General features: G+C 37.1%; 1 long non-coding RNA gene across 1 annotated transcript in view; it reads right to left on the reverse strand.

Annotated features, from left to right (window-relative positions):
* Nucleotides 1-26,107, reverse strand: part of LOC118168559 — a 92,966-nt gene that overhangs the window by 52,208 nt on the left and 14,651 nt on the right. Inside the window, exons 3-4 of the long non-coding RNA XR_004751646.1 lie at nucleotides 16,789-16,939; nucleotides 13,770-13,855 (exon numbers count right to left, since the gene is read on the reverse strand). This is a non-coding gene — a long non-coding RNA (uncharacterized LOC118168559). The remainder of the gene's footprint in view (nucleotides 1-13,769; nucleotides 13,856-16,788; nucleotides 16,940-26,107) is intronic.

The following is a 26,107-nucleotide window of genomic DNA, read 5'->3' on the forward strand; positions in this document are numbered from 1 at the left end:
GGTGTTACAAAAGCTTTATTCATTTTGACAACCTGACACTACTGAGACTGTGATGAGTAAAAATGTGGCAGAAAGTGTGGCCTGAAAGGCCATGACATGCTTCAAGCACTACAGGAGGAAAAGCCTGTAATTGACAACATGAAGTATTTACAGAAGAATCATGAAGAATTAAAGTTGATGGAATGCCCAGATTCATGTGGGAGAGAAGGTCAGTAGAAATACTCATTAAAATCACCTTCTGGAAGCTTTTTGGCATGTTGGACAGAGAGAGTACTTTCTCTCTATTGGTACAATCAAACTCTTTGTATGGGAATTGGTGGAAGAGAAAAGATCATATTTTCCACTCTTCTGAATTTTCTGGAGTAATTTATGACCAAGCTGATTCTGTGCCATTTTATAGCTACTTTGTGCTACTATGAGTTACAGGCAGTGGAGAATGATAAGCAGGAACTTTACATACACTGCACTACTAAAAGACTATGGTGAAATCTGCTCTGACTCACCTTCAACATGTGTTACATTTTCAATATCCACGTAGCTACAGATCACAGCCAGCCTGGGGAGATGAACTAACATCATGAGGGGGCTAGTAACAGCTCTGCCTTTTTTCATTCCTGTAGTAATCAGCAACCCAGTAAAAGTGTGTCTATGTGTGTTTAATTTAATCTTAGTTTCACAGTCTTAGGTTCTTCTGTAGTAACATTAGCTGAAATTATCTGGAGATGCTGGTTAAACTGAACACCAGTTACTAGTTGATGGTGCAATTAGCTAGCACGGTTTTGATCTCAAAAATTATTTCTGCCTTGAGACACACTTTCTTATTTCATACAGCATTTGTAGATAAGGCTACAGGATGGTTCTATGCAGAAAAAGGTTACTTAGAAGAGTCATTGCAAATTTCAGGATATTGGTGTTATTCCAAATTGCATTGAAAGACAATGGCCCAATGACTCATGGATCCAAGATGCGTTAATCTTGCACAAGAGCCATGTCATTGTTTTACATGTTTATCCACACTGGGAACCGATTGGTATTTCTCAAGGAACTAGCTGATTGATTTTTACTTCTCTGCAATTACAAATGGCACTCCGATACAACCTACTCTTTAAGGGAAGAATTAATGGATTGAATGAGCTTTGGTGCAAAACAATTATCTCATAAGGCTGGGCTCTCTGAAGAAAGTGAAATTAGAGTCCTTGTCACCTGCCATTTGTCCTCTTCCTGAAGAATGAGAATAAAAACATTACCATACAACGTATGTCACTAGCCAGTATGGATGCATTTGAAATTCACTTTTAAGGGGAAAAAAAACTATATATATATATATAAGGGAAAAAAAAAGAAAAAAAAAGAAAAAAAAAAGAAAAAAGAAGAAGAAGCTTAAGCTTCAAGCTTAAGCTTCAAAGCTGCAAGTGATATCAAATATCATTTACTGGAACTTTTGTTTTTTAAGCGTTTTCCTATAAGAAACACAGTGGGCTATTCATTCAAACTGCAGGTCAGTATCAATGTGAAATCTTGAGGGCATAGTTGTTAAAGACTTTGGGCAGGTGGGGGTAGGATTGCTTTCAGTTATCAGGGGACATTAATTTTTAGATATTTGAGGCAGTGAATTACTGTGGTTGTTTTTAGATGATGATTATCCATGAACACAGTATGCCAGGGAAACATAAGCTTAGTTCCTGCCCTCACTATTCAGATACCATAATCTGGGTATGGTCTTTTACTTGCCCTGACAGCAGTTGATAATAAACAGATCTTGGTTTGTTTCACCTTTACACTTTGAAACATGTAACATGCACACCCAGACTGGGCTACATGGAGAAAAATACAGATAATGGATTCTGCTGTTCATCTGGATTTCCTGTTCTTGTGTAAATACAGTACTTTAGCCAGGAACACTGTTGACATATTCAAACTAAGCAGGCTGAGCTGTGCACAGTAACTACTTCTGGAAGAGCAAAGTTAATATAATCAACTGGAGTGTGGGTTTTAATTCTCCTAAGTTCAGCTACAGTTACATTTTCACTATCAGAAATAATATCACTTGAATCACTGCAACACTATTTGAAGCCAGAGGAGTTCCTAACTTCCTGGGGTTTGAATGAAGGCAGAAGGCCAATGAGGCATTTGAATGGAGAGCCATTTTGTCTGTCCATCACTGTGAATTTTGTAATCTAAAAGGTTTGAAATCAAAGAAACGGTATTTTGTTCCATTTATTCTATTTACTACACTTCAAAATACTTGGCTATCACACTTTTTACTTTGCTCTTCTGGTTAGGGATTGGGATATAAAAAAGATTTTCTAGGTTCCACGTATTAATTTCCTAACTACTGACTTTAAACAATCATAATCATTTTGACAAGTACAAAGGAAGGCTGCCAGACTCACGAGGACAGAGTTTTAACAAGACTACAAATGGTCCATAGCCAACTGCAGGTAAACAGGTGTTGCTTTTTTCTCTCACAGATGTGATGTGCATATTTCAAGTCACTCTCACCTGCTTATTGACCTAGATCCTCTCAATCCTATGTATAAACCTTCAGAAAGAGAACTTCCTTTGGTACTGCAGCACTACTTCCGCTTTTTCTTAGATATTCTTACCAGTGTATTAGTAAAGACTTGCACACTGTTTGTGAGAAAAAAAAAAAAAGCTTGCCTGGGGCAGAAAACTGAGTAAGTGGACATGAAATTTAGATTTTATTTTTTTGTCTTGCTTCTTTTCAAAGCATGCTCATATCAGCACCTATGCTCCTAACACTATAATTCTTACATATTTCTTGAAGTCTTATCTTGTTTTGCCTATCTTTGTGACAAAGGGGGCTGGGAACAAAAGGATGGAAATAACAATGTTTCTGAAATATCACTCCTTCTCTGTCACTTTCCAAGCTATGGGTAATGTAGTAAATCCTATCACTAGTCCCTAAAGACATGATACTGTACTCTGTTTAACCATATTCATTATATTTCTGTTATTCCACTTTCACACAAATATCTCAGGTAGAACAGCTTCCCTATTCTATTCCACTGGGCACAGAATACCGATCATTACAACCCAAAACTGGTACTGCTAGAGCAAAAAAATAGAGGATAAGGGTTCAGAAGAATTTCCTCTTGACAGGAGCAATCACTATTAGCAGACAGAGACAGAAAAAGAATTTTACTCAAGAGGAAGCTAGCAGAAAAAATAGGTTTCAGAAAATCTAGTGATAATGGCGCTTGCATGGAATGAAAGTTGCATCAATTACTACAAAAGATTTGAACTTGTGGCCTTCATCTTCCATGTAATTAACCTAACCACTGATTTCTAGCAGCAGGCTATTAAATTGCCATGAGCTAAAGAATATTTAACTGTGTATATAAACCACGTGACTTCTAAGAGGGGAGCTTGATAAAAGGAAATTGACTTTTTTTTTTTTTTTTAACAAACTGCATTTGCTAGTGAAAAAAAAAATCACACACAAAAAATCCCACCTGATAAGCTTTAACTGCCATTCAAACTGCAGACAAATAAAGCAATCTTAAAACCAAGCTCTGGGCACTTTTCAGTTACTCACTGCTAATCTCTTCCAAACAAAATATGATCAGTAACAACAGTTCCATTCAGTGTTAACAAGAATTATTATGCATACGTGGCATAAGCACTTCTAGCATACTATGGCATTTGGCTGAAAGCCTGATGATATTTTTCAAATTTATAGCACAGTATGTGAACATTATATTTTTTTTCTATCTTTCACACTGTAAATTATTCAAGCTTTATTTCTTGGCCCTGGAATATAATACTATCCTGGGCTGCCATCCAAGAAGGACTTCTTAAAGAACTAACAAGTTTGGATTAACTCTGTAAGATATGAAGTCACTTGATTATTCCAGAAAGCAAAATAAAACTGAATTCAAATCACTTTGATTTCTCAACAGGCTTTCCTGCTGGTGGAAGTGCCTGGTGGCCAGTCCTGGAGAGTTGAATTCTTACAGCAAGTGCATCACAGGCACCCAGAGCTGCATATGTCTGCCTTACACTGGCTTCTTTCAGGAGGAATAGGAAGTGTAAGAAGCCCGGAGAACCTCTCCTCATTCTGATACCATATTCCTTTTGATCCATTCTGACATGTTATTGGAGCTGCTACCACCAGCTATGACTTTTATGCTGATTTTCCTACAGATACAGGAATATATAGGTATATATAAAGAGTCAGAAGAAGTGGTATTGGCAAGACAGATGCTATGGGGAAAAATAATGTTAACCTTGAAACTTGCAACAGTTCTTAGGGACTCTGATGAGATAAACCCCCAAAAATCAGAGAAATAAAACAAACACATTTTTGCAATTTTTGAGTTAGAGAGGAATCCCAGACCTAAATGTCACTGTGTATGTTTTTGTATTGTTAGACAGCTTCTTCATCTGCTTGTTCTAGACCAGCTCATTTCAACAGCAAGTGAAATTATTTCTGCCTGCAGCAAGTAGGGTCATGTGCTATGATGCTTCTCAGCATAACTGATCTCTACTGATGTGCACCAGCTGGGGTTCTGGGGCTAGCTCCAACTAAGGACTTTGGTGCCTGGGGCAAGACTTGAACAGAAGTGAGGCTCCTAAATCCAAAACTACAATCCAACACACCCACTGACAGCTGCTGTCCGTGCTTGGAGGCATCTGAAATAACTATCTATCTCCTTGTTTAACCTTCAAGTTTCCTAAGGAGTCAGAATTCTGCTTCTACATGTGTCCAGGAGTGCATTAGCAAGAGCAGCTCACTCTTTGGTCAAGCCTACATTATCCTCCCATCCTTGAGTGTCTTACTGCGGTACCAGTTGCAGAGCATGCCAATAGACTGGAACTCTTCCTTTCACAAAACACATTAGTAACCTTCATTTTAAGACACATAGAAAGGAGGTCTTGCTTATCTCCTATATAATATCCATTTAGTTAAAGCACTTGCCCAGGTAGTAGTAGATCTTGATTAATTTCTCAAGCAGATGGGAAAGTTCACCAGCTGCCAAGCTGGGCAGGAGACCTTTCTGATACTCTGTAGAAGAAGCTCTGATACTACGAAAAATACTGAAAGTTCATACAGTCAAGAAGAGTACATGGTTGTACATAATGCTGTATCCTGATGAACGGAAAGTTTTGTTGTTGTTGTGGGTTTTTCTTGCAAGAGAGGTGTCTTTGCTAACATGTCTTTCCTTGCATCCAGATACTGACCAACATTTACTAACATGAAAGAGGAGAAATGAGTACTATGCAAATGTAAATATGCTTTAATTATTGATGTAATATGAGTTGGACTCCAAACATAAAAAGCGGATTAAACCCCAGACTGGTAACCATCACAAATCTTTCTCTGGACACTGGTAATAATTTTTTTTCAGACAGGCAATGAAATTGCTGAACAAGAAAAAAAAAAACTTTGAATTAAAAACACAGAGTGTAAAACATGGGGCACCCATGCTGAGAAAAGCAGAAATGGCAGAAGAAGCTCTGCATAAAATAAACCAAACCATATCCAATAAAGTGACTGATTCAGTTTTACAGGCTAAACATAACCAGATACAGTCAGCAGTAGCAAATTACATCTTTGTCTCCCCCAGTGATGTGTTCAATTACTGAGACAAGAGTTTCATGCAAAGTGAACATCACAGTAAGTAATTAATTGTAGTGCAGATACTTTGAACTCTGAGAGCTGTGTTATGTTCCGGCTGTCACCACTTGTTTTGCAAATAACAGAAGATTCCACATGTCAACTTCTGTTGAACACGGAGTTTCTTCATATTTTCAAAATGAAACTCAGGCAGACGAATGTGCTACAAATCTCAGAAGGGCTTTACTCAAGTCTTTTATCCCAGCTTTCTAGATGCATTAGACAACTCTGTACAAATGTCAGGTTGTTAGTCAAGCTGGGTTTTGGTGGCAGCTCTATCTAAGCTGTTTGTCAGGGATAGATGGCATAAAGGCTTAGCAGATGGGGCAGGGATCACAAGTAGAAGGAGGTTTCCAAAGAAAAGTGGAATAGTAGAGCTTGACAAGGACTTAGTGGGAATCAGACTGCAGTCAGACACCCTGTTTGGAATGCAGTTAAACTGTTGTTAGATGCTACCAACTTCACCTACTCATCACTGCTTTCTTGACAGAGCCTCCTGCTGTTCCTTCAGATCTGTTGACAGTCTACACTCATCGCCTCTTGCCTAGTCTAGTCTGTAAAAATGATCTGGACTAAAGAGCAACATTAAACCTGCCAGCCACACACTGTTATGACTATATTACACTAATCTGGATCATGTGATGGACTGATTTAGCTTCTAATTAGTAGTTGCAGTTCTGTCAGCAGATCTGGTAGAGAAAATGAATTCTAATGAATTCTAAAGAAAGGGACAGCAAGAGGTATACTGAGTTTCTGGCAGTAAGTGCTATCTTGGAAACAGATCAGACAGTATATTAGAGGACAGCTTTAATGGTGGGAACAGCAAGGTATTTTGAATCAAAGTGAGGTGGAAACTGCAGCTAAGAGAAAGGGTTGGAAGTCTGCTATAGAAAGAACTAGGAAGGATGCGTGGGGCGTGGTGAAGCAACTACAAGGTTTGGAAGCTGAAAGGAATTTAGACCACATTAGTTGTCAGGAGGTCCACTAACAATAGCCAAGAGTAACTAGGTTGCTTGATAGAGGCCTGCTGGGATTCAGGCTCTGGTTTTGGGCATACTATCATGACATTTAAGCAGTGAGAAGAAAAAGTAGGGTCATTTCTGGAGGGACCGCAGCAAGCAAGTGCAAATCTGGGAACACAGGAGTCATATGCCTTCTTTGGACAGCTGTGACAGCTGTGCCATTCCTAGTTGGAGTTGTATTTAATATGATCTCTAGATTACGGAAACTGATGTGAAAAAGGGGTAAATCCTTGCTGCTGTATCAAAACTTTTCTGACCTCTCTCTGCCTGTTTTCCCAAACTATTATCTCAGTTGGCAGTTAGCTTAGTGCAGCTGTTTGGCTACACCTAGTCATAAAAATAATGACATTGCACACCTTGCACATACTTTCCATGTAAGCAAACAGAGAACATTAAGAGTAACAAACTAAGTTATTATGGTAATCGCACCTAAAAACTCAGAACAGATGAATAACAGGCCAATATAATCTCCTGGGTTTTCACAGCTTGCTGAAATACAATGCATCTGTCTGCCCCAACTGAAGGCCACATCTCTTTTTATGGATTATGGATTGTTTTTTGTTGGAACAAAACCAAAGACTGAGAGTCCTTTCTCTTTTTTTTTTTTATTTTTTATTTTTTATTTATTTTTGGCTTCTAATTTTCATGAAAACAAACAAAAAATGTAAAAACATCTAGAAATTTGTTAAACTAATTTTCAGAATAAAATGTTTTCCTTTGTCAATTCTGAATAATGCTTTAATTCAAAACCATCTGAAAGGACACATTTCTTTACTTTTGAGTTGGTTATCATTTTTTCTTCAGGATGATATTTGAAAAAAGGAAGATAGTTATTAAAACAACTTTAATTGTACTGGCAGACAGCATGTTTATAGCTTTTCAGAATATAGCTTGCAACCCTCTGATGTTATAATACAGTATGTTTTGATGGAAAATTGGTCTGTATTTTTTATCCTCCTTAACGCTCTCTATCAATATGTAAAATTTAATTAGTTTCAAAGTGAAAGATGCATTTATTTTTACATATTAATAAAAATATCAAAAGAGCTGCTATAATGTATGCAGAAAATAAATGCCATTATTAAATAAACCAGATATGAAAATTTTAGGGTAATATCAGCTGAATACTGAAAGCAGACTGGCCTCTATGGCTTTCATATTTACAAAAGATGAACAGTCTTGTAAGACAAGGTTTGTGTTCTTATGTGAGTTATGAAGGGTGCTTATAGTAATTCAAAATAATGCATTAAATAAACCCATATCAATCTTTCTTCCAAGTGTTCTCTAAATTGACAACCACCATTCAGACTGCGTGCATTTCTAGGCATTTCAGCTTCCATTGCTATTTAGCTATATGCCCAAGTCTTATTTAAGTTATTATATAAATTACTGTTATCACTTTTGATGTGAGTATTTTGCTGGAATTTGCACTTTTGCATGAAGGCCTAAGGGAAAAAAGTGATCAAGTCAAGATGCAATTCTCTTAATGTACACAAGAATATAAAAGGTCTTGTATGCAGCAGAAAATAAAGATCAACAAATGAACACCAAAGTTCTCATTGACAAATTCTGAGTCCCTTTCAAACCACAGTTAAAAATTCTCTCCTTAGATCTATCTCAGAAGCACAGAAGTCATGTTCAGGTTTTTCACAAATGTACACCTCCTGTTTGAGCATTACCTAACTAAAACCTTTCTGACATGGCATTGTAGTTTTAAGCAGCCTTTTACTTGAGTTTCATTAAAGCAAAAAGATGTGTATAACTATCATCTACAATTACCTAAAGTGAAAGGTGATAATTAAAGCTTGGTTGGATTAAACCCTCAGTGACACAATGAGCACATTCTACCTTGAATTAATTTTCTTTGCAACCTACCCTAGCCACTATCAATCTTCTAAAAATTAAGTAAAAAAGATCTTCATAATATTTCCTAAAATTTTATGGCAAGGTGTATTTACTGTCCATAGAGTACCCCAGGCTTGCAGAGGCCAGTTTTATATCCAATGGTCATAGGAGGATTAATCAATTATGATATCAATGATTAAAGGATAATTCATGTTGGAAGAGTTTTTAGGAGGTCAATGGTGTTTCATTGATACATCCTGCATGGGATATCTGCAAGAGGAAAATGGCAAAAACTGCACAACTGCATTTTGAAATGAATTTAATTCGTTTCACTCAAAATTGACACAAACAGTAGCCCAATTCCTCATGTGATTCAAATTTAAATTGTAAAATTCCTATCATTTCTAATAAAATAAATGTCTCTCTTTTGACAGGATGAAAAGGTGGATCTCAAAGTAATTCAAAATATAATTTGTTTTGACAAAGTTGTAAATACTTGGCAGTGCGGTCCTTAATGTTCAGCCCTATGTATCCAGAAAATTGTGTTTACAACCCGAAGCACTGAAGGAGAATCTACTGATAAAGGAATCTGATAGCAATGAAACTAGAAATCATATTAAAGAGGTCTGGGATTTCAAGAGTGAGAATGGCACTACTAGAAAGGTGTTATAAAGAAGCAAGAACTTGTTTCAAAGAAGCAGAGTGATAATATTTGAAAACAAATGAAAAACTAAAAGGGTCTTAGTGTAATTTGTCAGAGAGCTACAGAGAAGTGGGATTAATTATTTTTGTTGAACAATTTAAACACAAAAAAGGGAGAATTATTAGCTCACTTGTTATGCATACATGAGAAAGTGGGATATATTGATATTTCTATTTCCCTTATTGTTAAATCTAAAAATTGCCCTGTTTATTGCCACCAGACGTGCTCGGTTCCTTTTGCTCGTATACAGGAAGACTCTGATCTTGTCCGTGAGGATGCTGAGCTGCCTGTCCTGCTGTTGCCCTCTGCTCCCAGTTTGCCTTCCCTTGCAAAGTAGCCCTCTCTTGCTGCTACCTGCCATTTCCCTCCAACAGTACACATAGGTTTATGGTAAAAATGGTAAAATATATATTCTTTATCATATTTCCACTGATGCTTTTCACCTTCCTTTTAGTCTTTCTTATCTTCTACTTACTTATCTTTTATTTTATCCTTCTGCATATTCCTCTGTGCCTCTCCTGCCTCGGCATCTCATGTTTTGTTTTTCTTGATCTTGCAAAGTGATTCCCTGTCTTTCCTTCTCTTCTTTCTTTACCTTCTGGTTTTCTGCATCTTTTTACACAATACCCATCTTTCTTACATTGTTCTGTCAGTCTTTCCAACTTTCTCTTTGCTAGATGCACTTAATTTTCTTCATTTTATAGAAAGTTTTTAATCTCTATTTTCAGGCCTCATTTTCTGCTTTTATGTCCATATGTATCTGCCCTTTCATGTCAAACTGCCCTCTGAGTACAGACAGCTGTACTGTATGTGGCTTGGACAGAGTTCACTTTCTTTATAACAGCCCATATGGTGCTGTGTTTTGGATTTGAGACTAAAACAGTGTTGATAACATACCAATGATTTAGTTGTTGCTGAACAGTTCTTGCACTGTGTCAAGGCTTTCTCTTTTTCTCACAGCAGGAAGGATGTGGGAAAAGGCTTTGTCTTTTTCCCATTTTCCACAGCAAGTAGGCTGGGGATGGGCAAGCATTTGGGAGAGGATGTAGCTGGAATGCAAACTGACCCAAGAAATATTCCATGCCATGCTCAGGGGAGGGGGCTTCAAGGGAATTACCCATTGCTCAAAGACTGTCTGGGTTATCACTCTACTTATGTACTTAACATGCTGAGTGACTGCCTTTGCACCCCTTGTTTTGTGTGTTTTTTTTTTTTTTCTTCCTCTTTCCTTCACTTATTAAACTACCTCTATCTTGACTCAAGTTCTCTTGCTTTTTCTTTTCTTACTCTCTCCCCTGCTCCACTGTGCAGGAGGACTGAGCAAGCACCTTGGGATTAACCCACCATCACATCTCCTGATTTTTTATACTTAGGAGTCCCAGCTTCTGAAGTGATATCATTATTTTAGAATCTCAAACTTCATTTTAAAAGAAGAAACAAAAGCAGAAGTAACAAGCTTCTTGCCCATAATGTTACACAAAAAATCTTGAAAGAGTCTCTGTTTTTAAGAACTAACAAAAGGATGTCTGTTTAGGATATTTTAGTGTTTGGAGTTAGCAGTGCTGCCCACTTCATCTGAACCTCTCTGCCCATTTGCAGTCTCTCCTGCCCCATACCTGAAACACACCTATTAACTTGCACACACACACTGACATATGTTTATACTGCAATTAAAGGAAGAAGCTGTTTTGTCTGCAATGCATGAGTCTACTTCAGGAACCCCTGATGACTTTACAAAAGCAGCACTGGAGGTAGCTAGAAGCAGCTTTAATCCTTTTCATTGTACTGCTGCTGTTGCTAATGGTTTCTGGCTGCTACTGTAAAGAATTACGCCTCCTTCAGGGGAGTTTTCAAGATAGACAAAGAGTGTTCTGGTGTCTTGTGGGAGGGTGGGTGGACAAGAAACAGGAAATAGGCCTCTGGCCTTTCTAATTATACAGCATACAGATGTTCCTCAGGTGGCCCATTCTGTTCCTTGCCTATCTGCAACTGTTCTGATAATGAACACAGGAAAGTCGATCTGCTGGAACTTTCTGTTTAATTCCTGTCACACATAAGAAAAAAGAAAGAAGTCTGAAGCCCCGTTTAAGGATCGATCCATGAAGGAAGTACATTGGTTCCTGGACTCTGGCAACTGAGTTGAGATTGCAGCTTCAGACATACTCAGGAAAACAGCAGAAGATGGGTCTAAGATCCATCTGTTTAATTGCATTCCTAAATTACATGTACTCCTGAATGGTGAGGTTTGGGAATCCAGTGAACAAAAATGATTCAAGAAATAACATTTGTCTTTACTGAACTGTTGCCCCACCATGGTCTTCTAGCAGAATGTGTTCTACTGCTAGCAGCAGGATTTTACTTCTCTACTTCTAGCAGAGGAACTCTCTGGTAGAAGTACTGTACATGACATGTAAACAGAGTCTCGGACTAGTCACAGTAATTAAAAAATCAGCAGGTCCAGCAGGTCAACTTCAGCACCTTTATGTTCTCTGAAAACCTGAAGTACTTCTGTTATTTTACGTATTTACTCTCTACTTTCCAGTGAGAATTGCAATTTAGAGATATTATCTTACCAATCTTTACCAGTTTAGCACAAACGTGAACTTTAATGGCTATATGAATTTTTAATGGAACTTAATTATGGGTACATGAATATCTGCAGTTGCATACAGTTTCAAAGCTCTCTAGATTTCCTTAGAATGAAAACTTATTGCAGGGTACAAGTGCTGATTGTTATCAATATCAAATTGCATGAACCCCACAGAAAATAAAAAAGAGAAACCTTTTATTATTTTGTAAGCAAACACTCCTCTGTTTTTCTTGCCTAATTACATAATTATTCTCTCACTGATCTAAGCTTATTCTCTCACTTATATAAGCTTTGTACAAGGAGTACTGAATGGGGCTACAGAAAGGTGATAAGGTGAATTGCTAACAGTAATTGTCATTTCATTGCTGCCTGTTTGTTGAAGTGCCTATTACACATCTCCTTTTTAATGTATTAAGACAAACAGTAATCATGCATTTACTGCTTTTATAACTCCAAAGGTAATTCAGCAGCAGCTTGAGGTATGTCTTGTGTACTCTGCAGCCACGCTGAGCTATGTGAAGAGTCCAGTGAATGGGAAATTAACATACTAGAACTACCTCACTAGAAGTCAAATAAAATGCTCACTTGATACACTTTAATCTCAACCATCTAGAAATGTTCGGCAAAGGGAAATACTAAGTGACAGCACAGCTTCAAACTGCACACCAGTAAGCAACACAATGCAATGTTTTTGCCATGTATCTTCCCTTTGTGGAAGAAGAGAGGAGAGAGACAGCTGTTTACAGGTAGACTGTTAGAGTTCTTCCCATTAGATTACCGCGTGAAGGCTTTTTTGTCATTACTGTAAGTACCACATAGACAAGGATGACAACACTAACAGAGAGGCATTCAGACAACTGAATAAATTAGCATATTATGACCTCAGCCTGCAAAATTCCAGGTAGAATTGTATTTTTTGTATTATTTTTTTCAAGTATTTAATTCAGGCAAAAGCAAAGTAATAAAAACAATGTTTAGGATTAAACAAAGATAAGAGAGAAGAACTAGGATTAATGAAAAGGATTAAGAAAAAAAAAATGGTTGAATATCAAGAAGAAATACTGACAGTGAAACTTATTGGATTGTGAAATATTCTCCTATGGAAATTCTCGGTATCTTCTCTCTGAACCATTCTTACAATAGTCTAAGGAACAAGGCAGCACCGACCTCCAGAGGCCAAGTTCACAATATCCTTAGTCTTCCTTGCTCACAGTACAGACAGAAATACCGTCAGATTTTGCCTTGCTTTGGCATTTTGGTACATCTGGTTCTTCCACATTTTGGAAGCACAGAACTAACTACAGAAATAAAACTTACAATATGTTTACCGGTATTTCTCTGAGATTGTGTAAGTTTCAGGGGTTTTGAGTAAGCAAAAATGTTCAGGTCAGTTCTATTTAGTTTAAGAAAATTCACTCGTTCTCAATGAAAATTGTTTTCCTTAAGTGGAAGTATTATAGATTTACAGATTATTGCAGTAATTTCCAAAGCTGTTGTTTACCTCTGAGACTATAGTTACTAGTGGCTACTGATATCAGTGGTGCTATTCAACAATGCACTATGAACAGTACCTTTTAAAGAAAATAAAGCAATGGTTAATTGAAACATACTGAAAAATGAAATTGAATTTTTATGAGCAATGTCCCAAAGATTACATTTTTAAACAGGCCTAAAATTAAAAAATCATGATGAAAATTACTGCTTTTTGTCTACATTTTTAACCAAACTTCAGTTTCAAGACATCTGTACCTTTCTAAGTCTAATCCGTTCTCTGCTCTGGAAAAAGTAGGGACTCAAGGTCATTCACTTTAAGACTAACACCGTTATTTTCACTATTACCACTTATATTATCACTAGAACTGTTATTTCCTGTTATTAGTACCATAAAGAAAACAATATTCAGATCATTAAGAGGCAAGATTTTAAGAAGACCCACCATTTTATTCAGTACGTGTAACAACATTCTACCTGGTTCCTTAGATTTCTTGCAGAGATTGCTGGTTGATTCCAGGTGCTGCCTTGCTCATTTCTATCGCTGCAAGTTTTCTGAGTCCCTGTGACAAAATATATATATATAGCCAATTATTTCTCTGTTACAATCCTCCTCAAACATTTTGTCTGTGACTTCTACTGAGAATAATTGCACCAATAGCATTATCTTCTGTAGTCTATGAAATCCAGTAAAAATCAGCAAGAATCATCATCACCATGGCGTTCAGAGGCTGCACATGGCCTCTGTTGAGCACTGTGCCATTGATTTTTACTGGACATAGCTAATCATCTGTTGGCTACTGTATGGTTATAGCTGCTAAGATCAAATACAACAAACATTTGAGAACAGCAGCGTTAAGAGCATATTCTCGAGTGAACTTGTAAGGGGGAATATGCTTCTGAAGTTAAATGACTGACAAAGGTTCTTTCCTGAAGTACAGATCTGTCCTAGATAAAAGATCTTGGTGTGCTACAGTTCTACTTATGTGCTCTCCAAGATTTTCAAACTTCAAAGTGACATGTAAAAGCAGATCACTTATTCACCAATGTCTATAAGGAGGAGACATCAAATATAAATACATAACAATTTCCTCAAGAAGAAACCATGCCAAATCCCTGCAAATCTCTGTTCTTGATGGAGTTTTTCAAGACGTACGTGTGCTTAAGTGCAATGGAGCTATGGAAAGCAGTCACTAGATCTCAGACTCTAATCTAATGAAGAAGACATTGAATATACCTCTCAATATCTGCTGGCAAGGCTTTTCCTGTTGCAGTAACAGGTGGACTTTTTAATGATATCTGTCCACTTCAGTAATACTCAGAAAATATAATATAGAGACAAAAGAATTTATAAAGTTGATTTTTTCTGTCATTTTCTTAACTTGGAAAAATAATTTTCTAATTGTTTGTCATGTTTGATTGCTTTATAATAATTCCTGTTTTGTAAATAAATAATTTTCATTTGTTTAGGATGCATGATCTAGTCAGCTATGCTTTTTCAATGTAAGAGGAAATTCCTTGGGTGGTGTGAGTACAGACCACTCGATAATATTGAGTATGGGATATTAAAAGGACACAAACAGAACAATAAGATCCTAGGCAACACTTACTTGCAGTCACTTCTACAGTAAATTGAAGATATTCTCAACTTAATCGTAAATAAATTAGCTGGAGCACTGGGGGCAGTCTAGTTCCGATATCATACATCTATGTAATAGCTATAAAAACACCAAAGATGCTCAGCAAGTATTTGAGCATTATGAACCACTCTGAACAATATGTTGCCATGCACACTGGCATCAGAGTTGTCACACAGCCACTACAGTACATGTAGATTTCAAGAGTACATATGCACAGACACAATCAGTACTGCTAACAGAGTCACAGGTGGTCCCTTCAGATTACGTGGCCCACTAAAATAGAAATAAAAATACATTGGGTAAAATCAAACCAGCCAGTTGTCTGATCAAGGTACAAGAGGGCTTGTGCAATTACATATTCAAATGAAATAAGCAATTAGGTATGTACTGTATCTGTTGGTTTGTGTCTTCAGGCTGAAAGTATCCAATAATTTTAGGGAAAAAAAAAATACATGTAACAATTCCCTAACGAAATCAGGAAAATATGCAACAAAGCATTTGAGAAAACAGCTGCAAAGGAGCTGGTATCTAGTATTCAGCAGTGTGAAAAATAAAACGAACAGAAATACTTAGCTTATATGCCTGTAATAGCATCAAATATTGAAGTTAAAAAATTTATATATACCACTGTTTCTTCCATATTTGTCAAAATCCAAAATGAAAAGCTTGCCAACTTTTTAACTAATATCTGTTGTCTTTGTATCATGGTTCTGATTAGAAAATTCACATACTAAGTCTCTGGCAGTCACCCTGAACTAGTTAAAAAAAAAAAAAAAGTTTTAATTTTACAGTGGCCTTCTGATTAGAATAAATTGCACCTATGGTGGTAATATGACCACAAGATGTCATTTCACCATTTGTGAAACACCTGCTAACGTCTGATATTTACTTTTCCATTTTTAATTACCTTTCCTTGTCTTTTCCTATCACAGTTGGAATATTTCATCCTTCTCTGTTAATTAAATAGCAACTTCCTATAGGTAGATTCTTAATTATCCAATAATTCCTAGCTCAAAACAAACACAATGAAGGGTGAAGTTAAAAATGACCATCAAACTATTCATACTGTGTCTGTTTTCACTTAGAGAACAAGGCAAGGGCAAAAAGGCAAACAGATAAGGAGGGGAATGTCCATGGAATAAGTAAGTTAAAGAAATGGAGGAGAATGAACAAAAATCTAATACCAATAAATCCCCAAAAAAAGTCCTTATTCCCTTTTCTTCTTCCCTCCTCCTACCACTTTTGTGGAATGACGGTTGCTTGGCTTAATCTATTGGAAGATCTATGATTTATTATCATTTTAATCACAAGGATACTACACTGTGTATTCCCCTTGCCACAGAGATAAAGAAGATGGGTTTTGATGCTTTACTACAAGTACTTTTAGTGATGACATCAAAAGGAGTTTCAATTATGCAAACAAGGAATGTCATATACTAAAACATGCAGAAGTAAAATTAGTGTATTTATAAACTCATTTAAAATGAAAATAATGCCAGGCAAATGGATTTTCTTCTTACAGAGAAGGAGAGATTCATCCTTACAGATGGGATAACAGGCCTTCATAGCTCTAGGGGCTGGTTACTTAAGCCGATCAGAAGTACACAGTTAACTAGTTCTTGATAATGACCTCTTCTGAATTTCTCTCTCTCAGAGTAGGGATGTTATCCAGAGTGCAACATTTATTCTACCCGATAGTAATTGGGGAAGTTGCAATTTGCAGCAGCAAATTGCTGTGTTCTCCCATCTCACGTAGAATCAAACTGAGCAAGAATGAACCTAACTTTCCTATGCTGATAAACCTTTAAAATAGCTTTGGACATATTGTTTCTCATCATTATAGAAAAACAAGTTACCTTTAGGCTCAGCTCTGTTTTTCTATTTCTTTTCCATCTGCATGTTCCATTTTGTGTTCCCTCTTCTGATCATGCCTCAGTCCTCTTATCTCTTTTTCTTTTTTTGCTTTTTATTTCCCTTACTTTCCATCCCCTAAATGAGGCAAGGGTTCTGTAGAAACAAACAAATAAATAAATAAACATGGTCATGTTAGTAAAATCTATGCTTGACAGCATACGTTATTTAGATCTATATCATAATGTATATGCACTGATAATAAATCAAGCTTTCATATCCTGCTTGAACTGTCAAGTTTCTTCACATTTGAAGACTTGCCTTTGAAACTGTAAGGTTATTTCAAAATCATTTTTTAAAAATTAATACTGAAGAGTCAGAAAGATGGATGCATATAAAAATGTAGAGAGATATAACCCACTCATCAAAATATGGAACAAGAGATTCATGGTTTTCAGTCACTATTGGAGTCAATTTGCAGGTCTGGAAAGAGAACACTGTGCCACTTCACAATGCATTTACAACCAAAATGTCACCCTTTCAATAACCAGGACTAAAAACCTCCCTTTTAGTGAACACACATTTTGAATATACTACATGGTCTATTTAAATACATCAAGTGCGCAGTATCTGGCCTATCAGCCCAAGTGTTTGACATCTCTGATTCAGATCACGTATTTTGGGAATATGCATGAATATCTAAAATGGTGTCATTCTGCTCTTTACTGAGGTTTCTTTGAGCAACTGCTATATAAACATTTTAAAACATAACAGGAACTAAGTGTCTGTGTAAGTCTGTCCTACATCCTTCCTATAATTGTACATAATTCTTTAGGAAAATTGTTGCTAGGAATGCTCACCTGCCTCCTAAATCTGAAAAAAGGGCATTTCAGATTCTGTCTACTGTATATAACTGCCTTCAAAGGCAGAGCCAAGGAACTGCAGCTCTGGTTGATTCTTTCACTGCTGACAAAAAGGCACTTCAGGTTTCTCATACAGTATTCTGAATGTTCATTTAGAAAGAAGCTTTTGCTTGCTACAGTCCAAGTTACCATATCCTTAGATGAAGGAAAGCTGTCAAAAGCCAATTCAGTTTTTAACAGTCAATAACCAAAATAAGGTCAATGACTTAGAAACATAAGACATTTCTTGTTGCATCCAAGAAACTGAAGTGTGCCTTCCTTGCCAGTCCGTCTCTCTTGACAATTTTAATGCTCAGTCCAACAGTTTTTTGCAATCTTGTTATCTCCATTGCAAGCAAAATACTGAAGGAGATACTTTCAGACACTAGGATAGTTATGCTGCATATAGTTTTCTCCAAAGATACAGTTACAGTCCTGAGTCTCTCTACGTGATTCCTTTACAAAAGGTTTATGGTAATACAGTGATGTTATGGTAATCCTTACATGAAATCTTTTAAGGTCCAAATTACTATTTGATGACTATCTCAAAATTGTCTAACTAGTGTTAGATCTCCAGCTAGATTATCAGGTGTAATGCCTTACAAACACAGAGTAAAAGAAAACTTAGCTCAAAACATCCTACTTGGTAAAATAAACAAATTAGTTGAAAGTATAATACTTCCATGATTTTCTAGGATATATTCTGGATAGTTTCAAGTAATGTAAGAAAGGATGGTAATTGCCAAAGGGAGAATTGCTGAAATAGTGAGATACATCATTCTTTTTCTAATATTTGATAATAAAGCAACCATAGTTCCAAGGAATAAAGTTGTATCAGGTAACAGAATCTATAAAACCTAATACCTTGTAGCTTCCTACATTTCTTACTTTTCATAAAAATCATATGCAAAGACTACTTAGACTGGCAAAGTAAGATAGGATGTGAACTCAGTAGTGTAAACAGTATCAGGAGAAGACAAAACTGGATAAATCGTAACTGCTTCCCTAAAGGGTAGCCAAAAGGATATTAATGATATTTAAAAGGAATTAATTTTTCTAAACTAATTTCTATGTATGGTATATCCCATTTAACACTATTACACTAACTACTACTGAGGCAGCTGGTTTTCACACCACTGTTCCAAATGGGGACCAAAGACACTTTTGGCTATAAACTGCAGCAAATTCCACCGAGATTATGAAGGGATACACAGCATGTTTCAAGTGATTTTTCAAAAAGCTGAAACATTTTAGCAAAGAAGAGTCCTTGGTTATTAAAATCTTAACAAGAAAAACAGCATAGGACATTGTAAATTCTGATTTCTTTTCTAACAGTAATCTTTGAATTACTAGTAAGTTAAGAGTAAACAGATAAAATCATAGAATCACAGAATCATAGAATGGCCTGGGTTGAAAAGGACCTTAAATATAATCTAGTTTCAACCCCCCTGCTCTGGGCAGGGTTGCCAACCACTAGAGCAGGCTGCCCAGGGCCACATCCAGCCTGGATGAGAAATACGTGTCTGTTTTCACTCCACACCAAATATTTCATCAACAAATAGTTGTGGTAAAGTGGATGCTGTATATGCATCCACATGCTCTTTTCAGAGTAAACGTAGATTTTTAAAAATCTGGAGAATCTGATAAAATACATGCAACTACCAACCTGCCTCTTTCTCACATCTCAGAACTGGAGCACATGCTTCTGGAGATAAGGTTTTTTCTCCATTGATACTGCAAGCATTTTGCAGTTTACTAACAAGGGGCAGTTCAAGTGTAGAAAGCATTGCAGCTTGTACTGAGATGAATACACAAATCTAAATTTCAGGAACAGTTTGTTGTTTTTCTAATGTGTAGCATGAAAAGTGGCATAACATCAGAAGATTAGTCTTGTTTTTTCATTTTTGAGATACATGTCTTCTGTTGTAAGAAAAAGTACATTCGTTACATCAGAAAAAATCTGAATCTTCTGCCAAAAAAAAGGAATGAGGCTACATGAAGAATTATTTTCCTGAGTAAGCTTCCTTTACTGGTGCAATTTGATAAATATACCCACTGTATTGCTGAAATAAGTTGTTGTTGTTGTTGTTTTGTTTTGTTGTTGTTTTTAAAATCATTACTTTTGACATAACATTCTCCACTGCTGCTCAAGTACTTTCTATACTACCTTGCATGCCTCACCCGAGTAGCCTGTACTGGAGAGCAGACTGCAATGAAGGCAGGTCTTTTCTTGATTGAAAGTTAAAGCAAGCACTGTGTATACACCAACTCAATTAGCATATGTAACTGTTTCAGAGATGGGTGCCAATAACTTGTCTATCTTACGTGCAAGTTTCACAGAAAACCACATCTGTATAGCTGAATTCAGAATTCTTCGCACAAAGATGGATTTTCTGTGGCTCTGAAGTTAAAATCTCCAAGGAACAGATACAGCTTTTCAGACCAGAATACTCTTGCAATAATCTTTTCAGACTTTGTCTAGCATGGACCACTGCACTTTATCAACTGATTACTCTATAAAGCCTATGTCCTCCAGCAGAACTGTATATATTTTCTCTGAATAGATCTTGTCTTGATTTAAAGACTTCAAGGAGATGATTTTACCACATTCAAAAAGAAGTTGTTGCAGCAGTTAAAGTACCTCTTTATTAAAAAATTGAGTCTAATTTCTGTCTTTAATATAGCTTTGTGTGGTAGATTTAAGAGCCCTCTTATCCCAAGATATCATACATACACAGACAAGTCACCTCTAATGCATTCATTTAATTTTGTCACTTTCTATAACAGCAACAGCAAACTACGTATGTTGGATATTCCACTGCTGATAGATTACACAATAGATTTTTGCCTCCTTTGGGTTATTTTCTATAATCCTGATTCATGTCAGTCACTGCTTTGCAAAATAGTACTTCTTCTAGCAGTATGCCCTGTATTCTTGACTCTAGGAGTTACTGTCTCCCATTCGGTTGTATTAATTTGTGAGCTTAAGAAGACCTTATAAATAAGGTGATTTAGAGAACTGCAAAATTTCCCTGTCCCTGCAACTTGATGTGTCAGAATCTTCTTCTATCACCTGTAACCTTTTATAGCAGTGAATGTATTTCTATTTTTATCCTAGATCTCTAGCTAACATGCAAAGCATCTATCAAATTTAAAAATAAAGCTAGATTGAAATTAGTCTTATTAAATACCTCTTCCTCAGCCATTGTGCAACAAAAGTTACTGAGGCACTGTGATTTCTTCATAGAGCGATTTCAATTCTACATGACATCTAATTAGGACTCAGTTATAAATAAATACTGAACTGTTTTACATATATGCTTGTTTAGATTACCATCCTTTGAGACCTGTCTGTATTTCTGCTTCTCTGACCTACTTCTATCGAAATGATCCAGGCTAGCATAAACATGTTTAACATTGGATCCCTCAAATTAAACTAGGTTAGGGTGCAAATTCACATATGGATTTGGTGGCATATCTGAAGGGATTGTAGTCTCTTGTAGCGTGGGAAAAGGTAGTGGCAGGCAACAGCAGGCTGCAACAGCCCCAGCTGTAACCACGTCAGCTTACAACTCCTGCTCACTGCAGGTAGGCCACTCCATCTTATTCTTCTGGTTTAGATTTGTTCTTATTATTTATAGGAGTGACTTTATTCCAGTAAGTGTATGCCAGATCAGGTCATGTAGCACTCTAACAAGATAAAGCCATCATAAGATACAGAGCTGACACAAGCACTGTTGTGTTCTGGCCAAATTGAGGTCAGATTTATACTGCCAGATAGCTTGGCAGTTGTGTACTGATCAAGCATTAATAAGCAACTTCAGATTTTATGCTGCCACAGAAATATTACATTTCCAATCTTTTGTAACTCAGTGGCAAAAAATATGCTAACATCCCTTCTGTTTAAAAGTTTGAGCAGCTTGTAGACTACCTGTAGTTCAGCCCATCCTTCATCTGGCAGTAGGAATGTCTCCTGCTCAACCGTGAACATTCAAGCTTTATATTTACAATTTCTACAGAACTAATACATATTGATGACTGAAGACTTTGCAACATAATGTAAAACAAGAAACACAGGTAAGATGAATTGCACTGATCATCCATATGAACCTGGAGAATACTGAATTTATTTATTAATCAAATTCTCTTTATTTAAGTATACAGTTCCATCCTTACATTTACTTGAACTGTGTCCAGAAACATGCAAGTCTATAGAAATTAGCAATGAATTCTGCAGTTATCAGGTTTTATGTTTTAAAATTTGTCTAATATTTCTGAGTATTGAAAAGTATTGAAATAAAATTAATAGCAGGAATAGGTTTTAATACGTTTTAGAAAAATGTCTTCAGCTTTTAATTTGTGCAAATGGAACATTCCCTCAGAAATAAAGAGGAATTTAGGATTCATTCAAAACATGCAGTGAGACAAAAAATAGTGGAAATGATGATGGGGAACAATCTTTCCAGAACTGGTTAATTAGGTAGGTCTCACTTTTCCCTGGTTTCTATGATAAAGGTTGCATTTGTAGTGAACAGAAAGTCTGGGGACAGAATACCTCTAGAAACATCTGAGGATATCACCTAGAGAATGGAGAGAGAGAGTTTGCATTCTCTGTCTTCTAGGGTTTATAGAGATATTGTCTCTTTTCTTCTGGCTATCCCCGTCTTCAGTGATTTCTCTCAGTAAGGTTTCCTATGGTACAGAAATAGCCTGTTTTACAGTAACTGTCTTTCTCTTTGAATGTAGGGTAGGGAAGATCAAGAACTTTCCCCAGCTTGTTCTTTCTCTTTCATGGTCTGTTCTCTACCTCTCAGCCCCCAGATTCTGAGATCTGAAACAATAGTGTAACAGGATCACGTGTCTTTCACTCATACATTCTGGACTAGCTGCTGGGCAAAGCACAACATAGTGGACCTCTCCCTTTGTTTCTCCAACAGCTATTACTACAGCCCACATGCCCTGCAGGAAGTCCAGCTGAAACATGACAAAAAAATGATAATTAAATGGGGAATCCTCTTAAGGGCAAAGGTAACAATAAATGTCACAGAAAACCTGCATGGGGCTGAATTACTTCCATTCAGAAGTCTCTCCTGTGAAATCAGGTTGTCTAACTCTTGGTCTGTGTGTAGGACATTTAAAAATGGTAGAATATTCACACAGATTTTCCAAAGAGATACCTCTTGACAGCTTTAAATGGGATGAAATGTGAGATAGCTGTGTTAGCAAATGGCATAAATGCGCATGCCGCACAGGCAGTCTGAGAACATCCATGACAATTATTGTCCCTTCCAGTTCACCTTGGCTGAACTGGAAGAGTTCAAGGAGATGGCAAGTTACAGTGACAAGATTTCAAGTACATTACAGAATTTCAGGCTAGCAGCCACATGATCCTAAAAAGGTGGAAAATCTCTTGGCAGAAAGCTATCAAACAAGAAAGGGGTCAAAACTTACAGAAACGCCCAGCACAACATTCCTCTTGCATTAATGATACCATCACAAAAGCTGAGATCTCTGCTAATGGTCAGATGAAGCCTGTGGCACTTGCAGGCACACTTGTCAAGGAAAACAGATGGCTGTTTTGTGATGACAGTCACAAATGTGTGGCACTTCCTCTCACAAACTCTACATGACAGTGTGTGGAAAGATTCAGCAATTAAGAAACTTGGGAGTACATATAATACAGGGAATGGCATAGCAGATTCTAGACTCAGAATGCAAGCTGTTAGGAAGGACTCTAAGGACCAACAACACTTCAACATGCAGGATCAGTCAGGAGGATGGAAGTTGAGGTCTCAGGGTTTAGCTGACAAATACTTACTTGGAGCAGCTTTTGGAATACATGAAGCTGACAGATAATGGAATGAATCTGATGTCAGTTAAGATTTAGAACGTTCTGGGGATTTTTTTCTTTTCTTTTCTTTTCAATTAAAGATGCAGGGGGGTACACGGTACAGATATATGCAGAAGAGAACACAATTCAGAAGAATGTAACTTCTAGACATGAAGACACTTCACTCAGCAGAGGTGTTTTGTTTTTCACATAATAATTGTGGTTGGAAGAAATCTCTGGAAATTGTCTAGTCCAATCCTCCTGCTCAAGAAGGGTCAGCTGAAGCAAGTTGCCCAAGGCTGTATCCATTTGTGTTTTGAACATCACCAAAGAAGGCAACTCTGCAACCTCTCTGGGCAACCTCTTGCAGTGTTCAACTACAGGAGAAAAGTGTTTATTTTTCCTGTCTTTCAGTTTGGGCTCATCACCTCTTGTCCTGTCACAGGGCACCACTAAGAAGAGTCTGATTCTATCGTTTTTATATCCTCCCATCAAATATTTATACAAGTTGATAATGTGCTCCCTAAGCATTCTCTTCTCCAGCCTAAACAATCCCAGGAGCATTACTGTAAGCAGTGCTCCAGGCATTAACTAACATTTTTAAAAATAGTTCAAAGTAGGGGTATGTCAGCACTCTGTTTACTCTAGTGCTTTCATGCCTGATGCTTCTGGTTAAGCTACTACCACAGTTTGCCTATATTTAAAATTATTTAAAAGGACATTAGTGAATAATTGTTCCTGTATGAGCCAAGAGCTATTGTAAGTCCACATTCCCACCAGGAGTTATTCCACAAAGTCTCAGTGGTAAGCTTAAGCATGTATGGGTAGGAAATTTTAACAAAATCTTCTACAGCAGCTTGATGTAGACACAGTCTCTAGAGTTCTCATTTCTTGGACTCTCATAACCGAGGAAGATTTTGTTAAACAAGAAAGTTTAACACTGCCAGCTCACTTCTGAAGACAGAAAAAGAAAAAAAAAAAAAAAGATTCATTGTATGTACTAACCATATATTTTATGTGTACTGCTGTAGTACAGAACTGCAATAGGATACAAAAGTGTGCCTAGTTTTTGGCAAGCAAGTCACTACTGCACTGCTGCAATGGAAGAGGAATAGAGTGAAATAATAGGATAGGACTGAAAATTAAACCCCATTAGGATTTCTAAAGCTTAATTAATAAGATATTCCAGAAACTGGTAGAGGGGAAAAAAGTGTCTCAGTGGCAGCATGGCCTTGAATGTAGCGTTTGGAGGCTGCATTCTAGGAAAATGCATATTTAACAGCCAGCTTTGTGTTTGAATACTTTTTCACCTTTTCCATCAAGGTGAAAATAAAAAGTAAGAAGAAAAGTTCAGTTATGGAAATGTCCCTTTTTAATCGCATATCCACTTGTCTTATCTTGACAATTTTAACATGCAATCAGATTCAACTCCTTGGCACCAAGAACCCATCATCTGATAGTTTCAATAAAATACACCAAGTATTTAAGTACATGAAATGCTGATAGGAGAAAGATAGTAGTATAAACGTGGATAACAATTCCTCAAAATCTGTCTACTGTTCATTAGGAAAATGTAAAGGACTAGTGGAAGAAAAAAATGAGTGCATAACAAGTGAAAAGACAAAAAGACAGAAACAGGAGAACAATACAAAGGGCTCATGGAGTGCATCTGGGCAGTGAAAATGCACAGGAAAGTCTTTGCCTTCTGGCAAGAAGACGCCAAAGGACTGTGGAAAAGATGAACAGCTTAGTTTTCACAAGTCACGTGGTCAGACATGTCAAAACAAGTATCAAAGACGCAAAGCTTCGATGCCAGAAACTGTTAAAAGAGAATAAAAGATTTACTCATCTTGGCAAGTTTAAAGAAGTCAGATGTAAAGAAAAATAATGAGTAAAAGAGCAGGGAGGAAACAAGACCAGGATTTCTGAACATTTCACATTGTTCTTTTAATGGTCAGTTTCATTGTATGCATGCAATTTTTGGTAGGAAAACAAACAAACAAACAAAAAAGAGCAGCTGTTGTAATTAGTAGTATATATTGTGAGCAGAGCAGTGAAACTCATCTTAGGCCTAGACTTTGTCACAGAATCACAGAATTTCTAGGTTGGAAGAGACCTCAAGATCATCGAGTCCAACCTCTAACCTAACACTAACAGTCCCCACTAAACCATATCCCTAAGCTCTACATCTAAACGTCTTTTGAAGACTTCCAGGGATGGTGACTCCACCACCTCCCTGGGCAGCCTGTTCCAATGCCTCACAACCCTTTCAGTAAAGAAGCTCTTCCTAACATCTAACCTAAAACTCCCCTGGCGCAACTTTAGCCCATTCCCCCTCGTCCTGTCACCAGGCACGTGGGAGAACAGGCCAACCCCCACCTCTCTACAGCCTCCTTTAAGGTATCTGTAGAGAGCGATAAGGTCGCCCCTGAGCCTCCTCTTCTCCAGGCTGAATAAGCCCAGCTCCTTCAGCCGCTCCTCGTAGGACTTGTTCTCCAGGCCCCTCACCAGCTTCGTCGCCCTTCTTTGGACCCGCTCAAGCACCTCGATGTCCTTCTTGTAGCGAGGGGCCCAAAACTGAACACAGTACTC

Source organism: Oxyura jamaicensis, chromosome 5, assembly GCF_011077185.1.
Source record: "Oxyura jamaicensis isolate SHBP4307 breed ruddy duck chromosome 5, BPBGC_Ojam_1.0, whole genome shotgun sequence".
In the NCBI taxonomy this organism is placed as follows: domain Eukaryota; kingdom Metazoa; phylum Chordata; class Aves; order Anseriformes; family Anatidae; genus Oxyura; species Oxyura jamaicensis.